Raw genomic sequence first — 16,835 nt, forward strand, 5'->3', positions numbered from 1 at the left:
GGCCTACCTCTTGAAATTATGAATATTACATTAGTTTTTCAGTTAAAGCAATATTTGGCACTGGAATTGCTGGTAATCATTGTTATTTAATAGCACATTCTTTTGGTTTTTCTCCTACTTCTGAGTGTTCCATCTCCATTCTTCTTTGCTAGTTCCTTTTTATAAAGGAGACCTCTAAATGTTAGAGTGCTCCAGAACTTGATCACTTTGCGAGCTATTTTTCCTCCTAGCCCAATGAATTTACATGCCACCTAGATACCATTGGCTCCTAAGTGTATGTCTTTAACTTTGACCCATATCCAACAATATATTTGACATTTCTCCTTATATACTGTAAACATATCAAGTTTAATATATCAAAAGCAGAACTTGAGAACTCCCCATCTTGTCAAAACCTGTGCTAACCTTCCCCCTCCACCATTGTTTCTTTATTTGCTCTCGCTGAATACCTAAGAGTCTGATTTCTCCCTTTCTCTTCTTCTCTACTATGACTACCTAGGTCTAAACCCCATACCTCTAGCATAGATTATGAAAATAGTTGCCAAACGGGGCTCCTAGATCTCACTTTGTTCCCCTCTGCAGACGACTGAGCACACAATTGTCGAGTTTATTTTTTTAATACATAGTAAAATTATGTCACTCCCCTCCTTCTTAAAATCCTTTTTTGGCTTCTTATTGAATTTGGAATAAGATCTAAACATTCTCCTTTGGACTACATAACACTACATGATCCGGTCCCTGCTAACTCTACCTACCATCTCTTCCTGTTTATTATACTCTCAACTCTACTGGTCTACTCACTGGTCTTTGAAGATGCTAAACTCTTATCTGTCTCAGTGGCCTTGGATTTGATCTCCTTCTCAACACAATGCTCTTCCTTGGCTTTTTATCGGGCTGGTTGCTTCAGTTCAAATTTCAGGCTTTGGCTTAGATGACACCACTTCTGGAGGCCTCCTCTGACCAGCTAACTAAAGGAACACATACGTCCCTTGTTCATTATTTTTCAGCCTTTTCTAGTACTCCTGGAAATCTGAAATTTTCTTGGTTACTTGTTTGCTTATTACCTGTCATTCCACGCTAGAATTTAATCAGCTTCAAGGAAGAGACCTTATCTTAGTCACTTCTATATGCCCATCACCCAGAGCAGTGCCTGGTACACAGCAGACGCTTAATAAATATTGGCTCAATTAATAAATGACAGTCTTGGCAGCTGGCGAACATTTGAACAGAAGAGCGACATAACAATGATTAACAACTTAAAGGAACCACTCTGGATAATAGAATATAGGTACTCACAGCTCTTATTATCTGCACTGGAAATTGTAGAAGTCAGGCAGATGAACGAAGTGATAAATTTAATAATGTTAAACATAGAAATATTTTTTAAAAATTAAAATGTTAGCATTTTGTCATGGACTTCTATAGGTTATGTTAAACTTTAGGTTATGTTAAACTTTATGTAGATATTGGGGTGAGGGGAAGTTAACATTTTTTAAGCATCTACCACCTGCCTAAAACTTAGCTAGGCTCTTTATATAAATAAAAGAAAAATAATATATATTTGTCTGACATGTTCACTTTCTACTTTCATATTAAATTGATGAAATTCATCTATAGTATTTATGTATAAGTACCAAATAGAATTTTTATAATCTAATACTTGATTTTTATGTTTATAAATAATACGTGATAAATTTCCTACATAATTTAAAAATTCGAACCTTAAAATAAGAACATAGGAACCTATAAAACCATTTTACATTTAGGGGATAATGCATTTTATATTTTAAACATTATAAATCAGAAATAAAAATTGTGCCATATTTCATTATAAGTAGAATACATTCCTGAATATTTTAAGTGATTACATAAGGCAATGGGAGGCATTTAAAAGATAAAAAATGACAACTATCATCTAAACATTTCCTATATGGTGAGGATTTGCTAAGTACTTTACCAATAGGACTTCAGTGAAGTAGCTGACTGTCCCTTTAACATATTTTAAAGACTGAAGCTTAGAAAAGTTGAGTAACTTGCCTAAATGCACTCAGAAACTATCTCAACCAAGATCTGAATCCAGATCACTCTGACTTGAAAGCTCTTAACAACTTTTATAGATTGAACATCTGTGTATACTCCCCCGCCCCAAAATTCTTATATTGAAAACCTAACCCCCAAGGTGATGGTATTTGGAGGTAGAGCCTTTGAAAGGTAATTAGTTTTAGATTTGGTCCTAAGTGTGGATGTTCATGGTGAGATCAGTGGGTTTACAAGAAGAGGAAAACAGATCTTTTTCTCTCTTCATGGACATGCACCAAGAAAAGGCCATATGAGCACATAGCCAGAAGGTGGCTATCTATAAACCAGGAAGTGGGCTCTCACCAGGATCTGAATCTGTGTGCACCTTAATCTTAGACCCCCCAGCACCCAGAACTGTGAGAAATAAATTTCTCTTGTTTACACCACCCAGTCTTTGGTGTTATGTCACAGTAGCCTGAGCAGACCAGGACCACCACATTGCTAGGCAATCACTATATAAGATTCTACAGCATGAAAAGAAAAGTCACCTTAAAGAGAAAAAGCTGAGTTCTTTTCTGTGCAAGTTCTAACAGTAAAACCCAGAAGGGATTTTTCTTTTGGTTCAAATATTTTATCAGAAATTAAGTTATAAAAGTATATGATGAGCTTTGTCATCAGAGAGCCCTCGATCTGCCTCTGCAGAGTTGTGGCTGAAGCTCTGTGGGGATCCTTCACTAGACTCCAGCAAGCTCTCTGGGGTACCTTGCTTTCATGAGCACTGAAAATCCACACAAGTATTGAAAGGAAGACTTGAAAGGCCCTCTGTGCTGACCCGGAGTCTGAGTGTTGCTTGTCTATGCTCTCTAGTAGGAGATTTCCTTAGATTTTCACTCACAGCCAGCAGCAACTGTACATGCTGCACAGGAGGCACTTTAAGCTCCCGAAGGGATGAAATGCCTCATCATCACTCAGCAACCACTTTGGCAGACGAAGGGGGTGACATTGATTGGCTCTGAACAAGTGAGTAAGAGAAACAGTATCTAAATCTCAGGAGGAAAATATGATAGAGGGAGGAAAAAAAAAAAAAAGCAAACTTTTTTTAAACCAATCTTTAAATCTCTCACAGACCCATAAAAAAAATGCAAATCCCATTTACAGTGGGAAATCCAGTCATTCAAATGAGGGTTCCAGCAAACTCATCCTTAGACAGTGACACATTCATTATTTTATTCATTTATTCATTGTTTACCGAGCTCCTATTATGTGCCAAAAACTGTTCTAGGCCCTAGGGATACAGACTGAACAGAAAGTCCCTGATCTCAAGGAGAAAGAAATAAATAGGTAATAATATGTCAGATGGTGATAAGTGCAAGGAAGAAATGTAAAGTGAAGTGAAACAGAGTGTACTCTGAAGAGAGAAATGGATGCTGTTTCCACATGGTGATCAGGGAAGGATGGCCGAAATGATTAAGACATCTGAGGGAAAGAAAGAGGTGAGCCTTCCTAATATTTGTAGAAAGACAAAGTAGCAAAAGCAGGATGGTATGTTAGCCTTTTGAAGACATCGAAGTGGCTGGAACAGAGTAAAGAGGGAAAAGAAGAGATGCAAAGGATAGCGTGCGGCTAGATCAGGCCTCACCTGATAGGCTATGCAAGGACTTAAGCTTTACACTGAGATGGAAAATGGTCGCCAAGGTCCTGAGCAACAGAATAACATGATAATGGGTCACCATTTAAAGGGACCGCTCTGGATAAAATAATATAGGAAGCAAGGTGGAAGGAAGCTAAGAAATCAATCGGAAGTTACTCTAGTTGTTCAAGAAAGAGTTGATCGTTCAAACCAGAGAAAATGCAGGGGAGGTCATGAGAAATGGTCAAATCTGGATATATTTTGAAGGTAGAACTGACAAGATTTGCTGAAAGCTTGGATATGGAGTGTGATAGACCAAGAGGGTGGCTTAAGGATCAGTTAGAGCCATTCATGGAGATCAGGAAAATTGGAGGAGGAAAAATTTAATGGTCAAAAAATTGACAGTTCCTCCATAGACTGTTAATTTTGAGATATCATTAGATAATCTAGTGGAGTAGGTAATTGGATATAGACATCTGGAATTCAGGGGAAAGAAGGTATAATTTTGGGACTTGTCCCAATTAAGGAACAGAGTTAAACACATGGGCCTAGAGAAATTACCAAGGAAGTGAGGCACAGTGGTAACTGATAAAAGCTGAGAGTGTTCAGTGTGTGTCAGGCATTATTCTAAGTGCTTTACTTGTATTAAATCAGCTTAATCCCCATAATGATATGATGTAGATACCATTGTTCAGCACTTGAGGAAACTGAGGCCCAGAGAGGTTTAAGTAATCTGTCTCAGATTACACAGCTAGATAAGTGCAAGAGGTAAGATTCAAACACAGGCAGATGTGGTCCAGTGTTCTACAGAGAAGGCTCAGGTTACACATCACCATTTTCAGACATCGTTTCTGCTTCAGTGTCCACACTGCTTACTGGTCAGAATGACGAATAAAAATAAAGGTCAGAGTTTTGCACCATTTAAATTCTAGGCTCATACAATCATTAATATCAGAAATGGAAGGCCCATAAACAAGTTCTTAAAAACTAAGCACACGTGTGGGTGCGCACACGCACACACACACACACACACACACACACACACACAAATCAAACAAACCTCCTCTTAAAAGAAAGGCAAACAACCCCAGGGAAGAAACAATGATTTTATGTTATTCTATTTACTCAGTTTCATCTCTAGGTTGTAAGATGCCTTTCGATTTTAGAGATCAAAAAGGAAGATAAAAATGTGTGTCTTAGAATTGTGAATTACGATATTTTAACTTTTGCAGCAATCTGGCTTATTTTATTGTCTGAATTCTGGCCATTATTTCATCCGAAATGCATTGTTCTTAATATACACTTCATTATATGAAATCACAATGCCTTCTCTTTGATAGGAATGACTTTCTTCTATAGGAGTAATATTCATTGAAGGCTCTAGTAAAACCTTTATTTTTAACTCTTCAGTTATCTTATTGTACGTAATATCTCAGAGTGATATTCATAATAATGGCTAATAATGGGCCTAAGAAACAGATACAATTTTCACATTGTTTTTATTAAAGACAGGATCTTTATTGCATTCTCTTGATATTTCTATTATAGTAGGGGCTTGGTAAATCTTTGCTAGAGTGGAAATTTAAATTTAATGCTCATTCTTGATATCAAAATAGTACCACGTACATAACCAAAATGCACACATAAAGCTCTCCTCTTACCAGAGTTTTGCTGATCTGCTCAAGTGCCAATGTTTATGAAAATAAACATTACTCTTGCTTGGTTAATCTGTGTATTTACTAAGTTTCTTCATCTCAGCCCACCCCGAGTATTTCATCCTAGAGAAGTTGCTGCCATTATCCAATGGCAGCAAAGAAAAGCTACACTGAATAGCTTAATCAAAGTAGTAGGGCAGACCTTAAAGACATTATGCTAAGTGAAACAAACCCAATACCAAGAGGACAAATATTTTATGATTTCACTTATATGATGTACCTAGAATAGTCTAATGCATACAGACAGAAAGTAGCATAGTGATTACCAGGGGCTGAAAGGTGGAAAGAATGGGGAGTTATTTTTTAATGGGTATGGAGTTTCAATTTGGGGTGATGAAACACTCCTGAATAGCTTGTGGTGATATTTTCATGACAATGTGGATATACCTACTGCTACTGTACATTTTCATGTTATATACCACAACAAAAACTCACATATGAACAATAGCCCAGTTACAACACTACATCTCTCCATTCTTGTTTAAGTGGTTTTCTAAGGCATGGCAGCAAAAATGGGGACATGTGTATCCACTTATAGATAGATGCATGTGTGTGTGCTCACATTTACCACCAGATCATGCTTCTTGTCTCCAAACAAATGCTTCTCTCACCTCCTTCATATCTGTCATCAATCTCAAATTTTAGTTTTCCATGTATTTCAGAAGTGAAATTTACCAATTGACTTCAGGGTTTGTCTTAGCTCAGTACTTATTAACCTCTAAAATGAAGGCCCGAATTTGCCCTTGCTTGAGAGAGGAAAGGACACTTTGTACACAACAGTCTATTTGCCCCTGGGCAGTTTACAATGAGCCCTAATCGCCTGCTGGGAGAATCTGAGAGGCTGTTTGAGAAAGCCTCAGAAACAAAGTTCCCCAGGGTTGGGGGGTTAAACACTGGAAATTTCAGGAATCTTCTCATCTGTGGTTTCACTTTCCACGGTTTCAGTTATCCGCAGTCAACAACAAATTGAAAAGATTAAAAGGAAAATTCCAGAAATAAACAAGTCAATAAATAATTCATAAGTTTTAAAGTTGTGTCTTTCTGAGTAACATGATGAAATCTGACCTACACAGGACATGAATCATCCCTTGGTTCAGCATATCCACTGTATATATGCTATCCACTTAGTAGCCATCTCGGTTATCAGATCCACTGTCACAGTACACAAGTGCTTTATCTTACTTAATAATGGCCCCAAAGCACTGGAGAAGTGATGCTAGCAATTTGGGTATGCCAAAGAAAAAGCTGTATAGTGCTTCCTTTAAGTGAAAAGGTAAAGTTTTCAATTTAAGAAAATTAAATTGTATGCTGACGTTGCTAAGGTCTATAGTAAAAACAAATCATCTATCCATGATATCGTAAAGACTGATAAAGAAATTCATACTAGTTTTGCTGTTGCACTTCATACTGCAAAAGTTATGCCCACCATGCTTGGTAAAATAGAAAGGCATTAAATTTGTGGAAGACATGAACAGAAAATGTGTTCTGACAGCAACGTGTTGCACCATAAAGCATTGAGCATATACAAAGACTTCAGCAAACGGTCCCCTGAAACTAGTGCCCACATTTGTATAACTTTCATTACAGTAGATCCTTATAATTCTTCTGTTTTATTATTGTTGTTAATCTCTTACTCCGTTTAATTTATAAATTAAATTTTATCTTAGATATGTATGTATAGGAGAAAACATAGTATATATAGAGTTCGGTTCTATTTTTGGTTTCAGGCATCCACTGTGGGGTCGAGAACATATTCTCCATGAATAAAGGAGGACTACTGTACATTTAACTTTATTTTTTTTCTCCTAGCACTGGGTTTTGATGAAAGGGCACTTAACTTTGCTAGTTGGAAGATCTGGATTCAGACTCTGGCCCTGCCCCCTATTACCATGTGGTTTATGCAAGTTATTTCTCTTAGGATACAGATTAAGAGGGAACTCAGCCTCCTAATCTATAAAATTGGAAACACTAGTAACTCTTTTGCTCATTGTCGTGAATATAGATCTACCATGCTGGGCACAAAGTAGATACTCAAGAAATTCTAAGTTTCCTTTCCTTCATTAAAATGGCTTGGCATGACCAATGAAAATTTGGATCTTGAGATTATAATTATGGGCAACCCATAGCTGGTCTATAAACCAATCTGTATGGAGAGGGCTTTGACTGTGACCCTGTGGCAAAAAAAAAAAAGAAAAAGGAAAAAAGGAAAAAAAAAGAAAATAAGAAAGAAATCTGTAATACTGAGGGCCATATACTATAATGGAGAAAAAACAAATGGTTATTTAAAACCCAACCTATAGCTACCTTGGCTCAAATGAGGAGTGACCAAACTCATCAGTAGAAATCAACTAATATTGTTCCCTTCCCTAAAGGGAGGCAGAATAAAGCAAAGTCTAGAATTTCAATGCATCTCTGTGGTACTGTTAAAAGAAATGAACAAGAGTATATATATAGCCCATTGTTTAGGCTGGCATATTGATATGTCGTCACTTATGAGAGGTTGGAGAGCATAACTGCTCTGCATAAAATGAGGGAAATAGAAATCTGAGGAAAGCTTCAAAGAGGCAATATAAGGCAAATGGCATAAATTCCCTTGTTATCTCTAAATCTTTAATTAAAAAGTTCTACACACACTCGACTAGTGAGAATGATACTTTAGGGGGGAAATCAAGGATACAGTTCTATATTCTGTTTCAGGAATGATATGGTATAGTATAGACATAGCTCTTAGAGAGAGCAATATAATCTATAACAAATTTAGAAGCAGCAGTTCAGAGCCAAAGTTTACTACCAGAATCACACACCATCCTTTCCCTTTCCAGAATTTCTTGAAAAACTATGAGGAATGTTGGACTCCCACCATATGTGAGATAAAGTTCAAATCCGTTCCATTTGAATAGGGGGAAAAAAAAACAATAGCACACCTCAACTGATGCATGGGATATTCTAAAAGTAATGGGCTGGGATACAGTTAGGGATATAGGTAGGAAGGGCGCCCAACCCCTGCATATTTCCTTGAGCAAAACTCAGGATGGCACAGCAGGGGTATTACTCCACTGTCCACCTATTGCAAAGGAAAAATCAAGTCATCTCTGGAGAAGGTTTATTTTTTTTCTATTGAGTTTTTGTTATAGATACACATAGAACAATTCTAGCTTCTTAAAGGGAACTGGCTTCAAAAGAGAAAATTCATCGAAATTTCCTTTCAAAGTATTTTTTAGATGCTAGGATGTATATTTTTAGACTCCAGCTCCCAGTTTGGATAGGAACAGAGATTCATAACTTCATTAAAGACCCCATCTTATTTCTTGGAGATAGAGGGAAGGTATGCAAGGAGACAGGCTTGCTTTTAGGTATAGTTTCAGTGTAAAGGTAGATAAATCACCCTTAGTTATTGTTTTCTCTCTCACGGCTTGCTTTTTTTTTTTTCTTTTCTTTCTTACTACCTAGAACTTGTTCCTATGTCACAATTTATTCACTAACTGTTAAGACTAATAGACCCCTAGATGGATATCTAATTTAGATAGTATTTTTGTTTCAATATTCAGAGTTTTTTTCTTTTTATTTGTTTACAAGTTATTTTGATATTAGTGAAATAAACTCAGACGTATTTGAGTTATTTACTCTATAGACTTACAATAACTTATTTTCCAGCCTGATAGCTTTTTGAAAGGAGACTAGCTGTGCTAAGGGGCAATGCTTGGAATATGGTAGGTTCACACGAAATATTTTGAAGGAAATAAAGATTAAACAAATCAGTGAATGAACTAATAAGTACATCAAGAGTTGGCCATATTTTCAAGGAATTGGCCAAATGATCTCAGCTCATACATGGATAGTTAATAGTTTCTCTCTTTGACTATCTATTGTTTCACCTCCCCATCAAAAACATCTCCAACAAAAATGTGCATGCAAACACACAGGCACCAGTGTGTTTGTATAAATGTTCGTCTAGGTAACTGGGTACCTAAAACTTTTAGTTTAGTCTTGGACTTAAAGGTTGAAGTCTAAGAAAGAGAAAGGAGACTCTTCTCCTTCAATTGCCTTCCTCTTTGTTTAGTGAGTACTGACTGAATGAATGACTAAGTGAATACTCAACTCAGGATAGTACTCTCTTCCATCTGAGCTCTCTTGACTATTCCTAAGGATTTTTATGAGTATAAAATTGCGATTGATTTTTAATGACATGTGCTTTTATCTATATTACTGTTCTCTCACAAAAATAATGTTAAAGATTATACTATGCAACTTTATTAGAGTTCAAATGGGAGTTCTTTATCTTCTCTCCCTCATTTCTTCCTTTCTTTCAACAAACTATTTTCTTTATGGGTCTGCGTGCTGGTGATTAAATAATTATAGCACTCCATACAAATCTTGAATTCACATTGTATTGTAAATGTTTAATATTTATCCGTTTTGTAATTAGAAAAACAGACATAGCACTAAGAGAATTATAATGGGTACTATTCATTGTATTATTGAATAAAATGTTAAGGTTATTAATACCTGGAGTTTACTGAGATTTCTATTAAGGTTTATACTTTAAACCCTTGGTGGTTTTGCCCTTTTCTTGGTACCATGGAAAATATATGCAATTAGTCCATTGCCATCAAGAAGAACAGGCACATAACAGAAAAATGCAGAACCTGTAGCTGGCACACACACATTAGAAGACTCAAAGAAGCCTGTAATGTATAGGACTCTAATGTACACAAAAAAATATAGGCTGGAATTTCCTTAACCAAATTAAACAAAATTCTAAATACTTGTGTTAATTCAAAGAGACTCAACCTATGCTCAAAGGATTAGTGCAGATTAACATAAATTTTTTTAAAAAGAGAACAAAAGAAAAGGTGTTGGCATTTGTAGGTTAGCTTGAGTAAGTTCCAAGGACCAGCAATTGAGGGTGAACTCTGATTCTTTCCTGGCTTCTCTGCATTGTTTGGAATTAAAATTGACTAAATACCATGAGTAATATGGAAGTTTTCTGAAGGGTAAGTTAGTGCTCTGATTAACACTTATTTTTGGATAATTCAACTGGAAACATAATTGAGTAACTTTGCCAGGGCAGTTTCCCAGAGATGGGAGTGATATGCAGAGTCACTCTGCTTGGAACTCTATCAGTTTATTCCTAAATCCTGGCAGAACAAATTCAACACTTGCTTGGTCATTGCCGTTGCCTTTTCATGCTTAAGAAACAAAGCCTGGTCCTTAAATAGCCATTCTCATAGCCCTAAACCCCACAATACACCTTCCTCTTTGTCTATGTTTTCCTTCGCAAACTCCACAAAATATTCTATAAACAATACCTCTCAAATAAATAAATAAATAAATAAATAAATAAATAAGTGACATAGTATGCCAAGCTTTTCTCTGAAAATGCTCTTGAAGTTTTGAGTTTATTGCTTACAAAGATTCCATTGATATTTCTGTATATTCCATCTCTTATGCAGATAGTGTTTGGATAAGGTTTTATCCTGTGGGCTTTGGTGATTAACAGCCACACAAATTATATTGGAATAGCACTTGCTATTTATCATATTCCTCATCGGAGAAGGTCAAAATACTTTAGACATGTCTTTGTGTCAAAATGTTTTTTGTTTACTAACACTGGCTTATTTTCTGCTAGTTTATTTTTGTTATTGAAATGCCTAGTCTTGTAAAATTAAATTTCTCTTACAAAAAGAAAATTATGAAAATAAAAAAAAAAAAAGGTTCATTTTTTATACTTTTTTTTTTTTTTGAGTTACCTAATAGAGTGCTACACTTTCAGGCTCCAGCAAATTCTGTCATGGTCAGATGGATATTGTGTTTTAATCCAAGGCTGAGAAAAACCAATTGTAGACAAACAACAACTGAAACTGCAAATTAGTGAAAAGGGAGCCACATTTTAACCACAATTTAGAACTAATTTTGTTGTCGTTTAGCTTTTTCTTGAGTTAGGATCTATATTTTTTAAAAGTATATCTTAATCACTCTTTCTATATCCAGAGCACCAAAACAACAACAACAAAAAGATAGTGAAAGGGTTTTACTTCCACAAATTTTAAGAAAATCACATCTGAGATAATGATTTAAGGTGAATTTTACATGCACAGAATGGAGACATTTTGGCCAATTTTTCTTGATTCAATAATAATTCCAGCTGACAAATTTCCTCAATAAACCACAGAAGACTTTTCTCCACTTTTGTGTGATATGGTATTTAAAAGCTTTGGAAAAAGTTCTAGGACAGTTTTAAAAAAAATATTAATAAAGTCGAAGTGTCCTTTTTTTTTAATTGCAGGGTTTTAAGACCTCAGACAAAGTTCATGTGGATATTAGAATCTAATAATGTTGCCTAGCTTAATTTTTTTTCTCAATTTATAGCTAGAAATAATCAGAAGCCTCCATTTTAAATCATTCATGATGTGGACAAATCATTGAGTGACATTTCTAATAACTTTCTATTTAAATAAGAGGAACAATATAGATCATTTCATTTTCTTGACAATTGTAGTGGTAAACCCCCTTTACACAATAATTGTTTTTGTTGTTTTCTGAAGGCATCATTAAGGATTAGATTTTTTTTTTTTTTCAAAAATAAGGATCCTAGCATCCCCAAATTTTTAAAGAACCATGGGGCAGGGGTTGCGGTGGGGGCTGGGAAGCACTAAAATTCATTTAAATTATGTTAACACCTGGTTACAATTTGATGTCTTCTCACTAATTTGTAACTTCTTCAGTTGTTGTTAGTCAAGCTTTTTCTTTTTTCTTTTCTTTCTTTCTTTCTTTTTTTAATTGCATTACCTTTTGCATCCATTTCTCCATTCCCAGGGTCCCGAAACTAGTCCTCAGGGACTTTGGAGCCTATTAGGTTTGACCTTAGGTAAGTCACATAGTGACATGGAAGTTCTGTGAAGCCTCTCATATGTAAAATGTGACTGAGGGGGGATTAAATCATATCTAATATGCCTCTGCCCTCAAAATTTCATTATATAATTTCAATTCAGCCTCCTTTGACCTTATACCAGGAACCTGTCCTAGGTGATCTGTCTACCTCCAATCTGAGCCATGGCATTTGGAGCTGTTTCTAGCAATTTAATCACTTTTGACTTTAGGAGACATTTTCTATTATTTTCATTTGCCATTCAGTTAAAACTGTTACCTGAATTTTTTCCATATATTCCCACCTGTTTCCAAACTTGAGTAAAACTACCATGAAAGGTGAAACTATTCTTATACTTCTTGGCAGAAGTCTATGTAGGCAACTGGTCTTGTTGGCCATAGGTCTCTTAGTCACAGCCACAAGTAATCCATTTCCTTCTTGGCTGTTAGGGAAGGGCCTGATTAGCCAGTCCAACAAATTCCACAGCCCTCCCCCTGCTTTCCTAGGTTAGTTCTCTGCTTCTGCCTCAGGCTCCCTGCCAGGTTGTACTCAGAGGATCAAATTAAGCGATTAAATTTTACCTTTGCAGTGGAGCCAGCAAGAGCACAATGCTGTTTATCTGCCGTCCACTCCATAATTGTCTTTTCTACATCAAAAGTTCTGCTTACTTTGACTCTTAAGTCACTCTTTTTCTTCCTCAGGAAATTTACCACTTCTTCCATTTGTTTATAATGAATTGATAAATGTTGCAATTTGAAACAATTTTATCTCTTTGTTCCCAGTAACATAACACATCACTGAATTTCACACAGTTTGGTGAGATTTAACTTCAGCAGCAAGTGAAACTAAAAAAATCTTTTCACCTGTCCAAAGAGTCATGTGCTAAATATGTTAGAGTAACATGAACTGGAACTATTCAGAAAAGTTAGATGTTTACAATTTTCACAAATATGGAAACTTTATTCGTCTCATTTTAGTCAGCTTTTCACTTAAAATTGATGCTTTCTTATAATCGTCTTTGCTGAGATTAGCATAAGAAAGGATCTCACGAAGAAGTACAATCTATATGATGTCAAGTTATATTTGGTAAAGAAAATGACTCATTTTCGTGAATTCTGTGTGTATTAAAGAGTTCAGTTGGGCGGCAAGGTGATCAGTAGGAGTGGGTTATTTACCTGGGAGGACCTGGAAAGCTTTTTACAGTGTCAACAGGATTGTTGTCAAGCAGCAAGTTGGCAAACATGGGAAGGTTGTCATTAAACAATGTTGGGATTCAGAACTGTTGACGTTTATTTGCTTTTCAACTCTTCAACAGCTCATGGAGAGACCTAAGCTATCTAAAAAAATAAAAAGCACATGCATCATTGCACTCCTTCTCTCTCTCTTTAAAGTTCTTGGCCACCCTAAAACAGGGTGAAACTATTCTTTAAGGCAAGGGCTTCATCACATGGGCTTCCATAAATGGGCTTTGGAGGGTTCATGAACTCCTGCAAATATATGTGGCATTTGGTGTATAATTATGTGAATACATAGTCTTCTGTTTGGGCAGTGTGTGAAAGTTGTGCATCTTATATTAGATTTTTAAAGGGATCTGTGAAACAATATTGTTTACAAACTACTACTTTTGTCCCTAAATTGGGCAGCTATCGGTAGGAAAGGTGAAAGAGGACACGGGCATGGTGCATGCTCCTTCCCTACACAATTTTTAAAAGCATAGCCGGTAGGTAGGCATGGAGGTAAGAGATGGAGAACTCTGGTCACTGATGCAAAGTAAGAATAGCATGCTGGGAACGATTGAGTGGAGACAGAGAAAACTAATGTAGCCCCTCCAAGAAAGAGTATCAGGAGACCATCATCCTATTCATCTAGACAAGAGTTTCTAGCTTTTGGTACTCATCAAAAAAAAAAAAAACAAAAACAAAAAACAAAAACCTGATAAACTACTTTACAAAGGATCTCTTGCATCAGTTCCATCTTGGGTACAAATAAGTGCATGTCCTACTTGCTATTGTGCTTGACTCATCACACAGTTCTGAGACTTACACCTAGAGACACCTACACAGCCCTCTATGTGCTAAATAAAGAGAAACTGATGGATCAGGATTTGTGTTGCTCCATTCCTAAATCTGGATAGTTTCCCCAAATCTCACCAAGGCAGCGGACTTCAGAAATGGCAATCTAATATCTAAAATTTTATCTTATTTTTGCTCATTTCACAGCAAATGAACATCAGAGGTGCTTTTTTTCCAAGCTGGTTTGCCATATTGGACTATTTCTTCCTCATTCACCCAAGTAGATCCACATCCATCTACCATGTGAAAACAGGAACAACAAGATTTCTTCCGGGAGGCTGGCTCCAGCTTCTTTCTCTCCTCACAGAATTTTATTTATTTATTTATTTTTGTTCTGTCTTAATGGTTTCTTAAGTCAGAGAAAAGTTAGTTAAAAACTTATATTCTTCTTTGGGATTCTGGCTCATTTTCGATTGTTCCTCATTTTACTGGTTTTGTAAAGATATTGCCCTGCCAGTGCTTTATCGACTTTATTCCTCACAGCTTATAAACCAGTGACTGTTAGGCTATTCTCTCCCGCATATACCCTAGTATTTCCCCTGCTATTTTTTTTTTTTCAGGGTGGGAGGAATCAAACTTAGATTTACCTTGAACTTTTAATAACATTCTTAAAATGGGTTCTTTTCCTTCCCACAATCCTTCCAGCTAAATGCATGCACGCAAACTTCATTTCCACAGAATGTGAGATTTTACTCATCAAAAAGTCAGGTTATCATAGCTAACTGGCAACTTATCTGCTTCGGCAGTTCTATATCTGTGTTGGTATTTTAAATATATCTGTGTCTGCTGATGCTATCAGATGTTTGTTTTTCCTTAACTCAAAAAATTTAGCCTTTAGTATTAAAATAAAAGTTTTGTTGAAACACAAATACCTTGGGTGTAAAATCTGGATAGTCATTCAAGTTTAATTGTGACAGTCATAGTGTGTGGTGAGACGTAATCATACAGTCTCTGATTTTGTGCACTTCAGATACAATTTCCCACATAAAAGTCAAACAGATTTTTATCTTCAGTTTTGTAAATACATTAGCTTCCTACCATTGCTATAACAAATTAGTGGTTTAAAACAACACAAATTTATTCATCTAGAGTTCTGGAGATCTGAAGGCTGAATGGCTTCCACTGGGCTAAAATCGAGGTGTCAGTGAGGCTGCATTCCTCCTGGGGGGTCTACAGAAGAATCCATTTCCTTGCCCTCTTTTTAAGTGTGCAGTGACTACTTATATTTCTTGGCCCTAGACCCCTTGCTCCATCTTCAAAGTCAGGAGCCAATATTCAAATCTCTGTATCCTCCCTCTCTGCTTCTTATAAAGACCCTTGTGATTGCATGGGGCCCAGCTGGATAATCCAGAATACTCTCCCCATTTTAAGATTCTGAATTTAGTCACACCTGCAAGGTCTCTTCAGTCATGTAACATCACATATTCACTGGTTCTGTAGATTAAGATGTGGACATTTTGAGGGTCCATTATTAAACCTAACAGTACAACATAATGCTTACACTAAAGAAGATATTTACTCTTTAAAATTTCATTAGAAATCAAATATTTACTTTTCATTAGACGAATTAACCCTAACCAGGTCAGAACTGTTAAAGCAAACTCAAATGAGAAAATTTCCAATTCAACTCCACAAATGTGCTTTTGCAGCAAGTGTAGACTAGAACTTTGAGAAAAATACACCAACTCTTTGGGTAAAAGAAGTTGTCAAAGTAATTTCTTTATAGTTCGTGGTTTTCTCCACAGATGTTGCAGATAAATCAGAACTAGGATGGATTCATGGCACATGTGTTCAGTATTCTCCAAACTATGCTGAAAGCTGACAAACCGTAAAAACTGTTTTCCATCCTTATTCCTCGTAAAGGAGTTATACAGCTCGTTTGCCCTGTAGTTCTGACTTTTCCAAATTTTGTAACTTTATGCCTTCAGACATATAAAATAACAGAGGCTGTGCCCAGTTCTTCAGGTGCCTGATGATCGTCCTTTCACTGTTCCCTCTCAATGCCTTCCTTCCCGCTGATGATGAGTGATGTGCGGCGAAGGTGGAGCAGGTGTGCGGTGTCTGCCCTTGGCGTGTTGAAGCATGACTTGAAGGAGGAAACTTGAATTTTTTATTTCTTACAGGAGAGGAACCAAAGGGATGACAGACTCCCATAGGAAATGCATGCACACCTGTTTTTTTGGATTCGGTGCTTTAGGCAGTTTGAGAAAACAAACCCCTGAGTAAAACCATCAACATGAGAACACCTTTGTGCTGTTCAAAATTATTCTTAAAAGCTAAGTAGAACTTTCTGACCAGGTGCAGGAGTATTTCTTCCCCATTTTCTTAAACACAAAACTAATTTTTACTACCTTTCTGGGCAATAAATCATTCTTTTAAAACCACATTTGGATAAAATAATCTGAGAGAAAACATGGATAATTTTAAAATATTACTTTCTTGATCATATTTCTTGCTCATAACCTTTAAAAACAAAACCTAAAGCATATTTAGACAAATATATTGAAGTAAGATTTAGATACTAGTATATA

This window comes from Pteropus vampyrus, unplaced genomic scaffold (assembly GCF_000151845.1).
Source record: "Pteropus vampyrus isolate Shadow unplaced genomic scaffold, Pvam_2.0 Scaffold42, whole genome shotgun sequence".
Taxonomy (NCBI): Eukaryota; Metazoa; Chordata; class Mammalia; order Chiroptera; family Pteropodidae; genus Pteropus; species Pteropus vampyrus.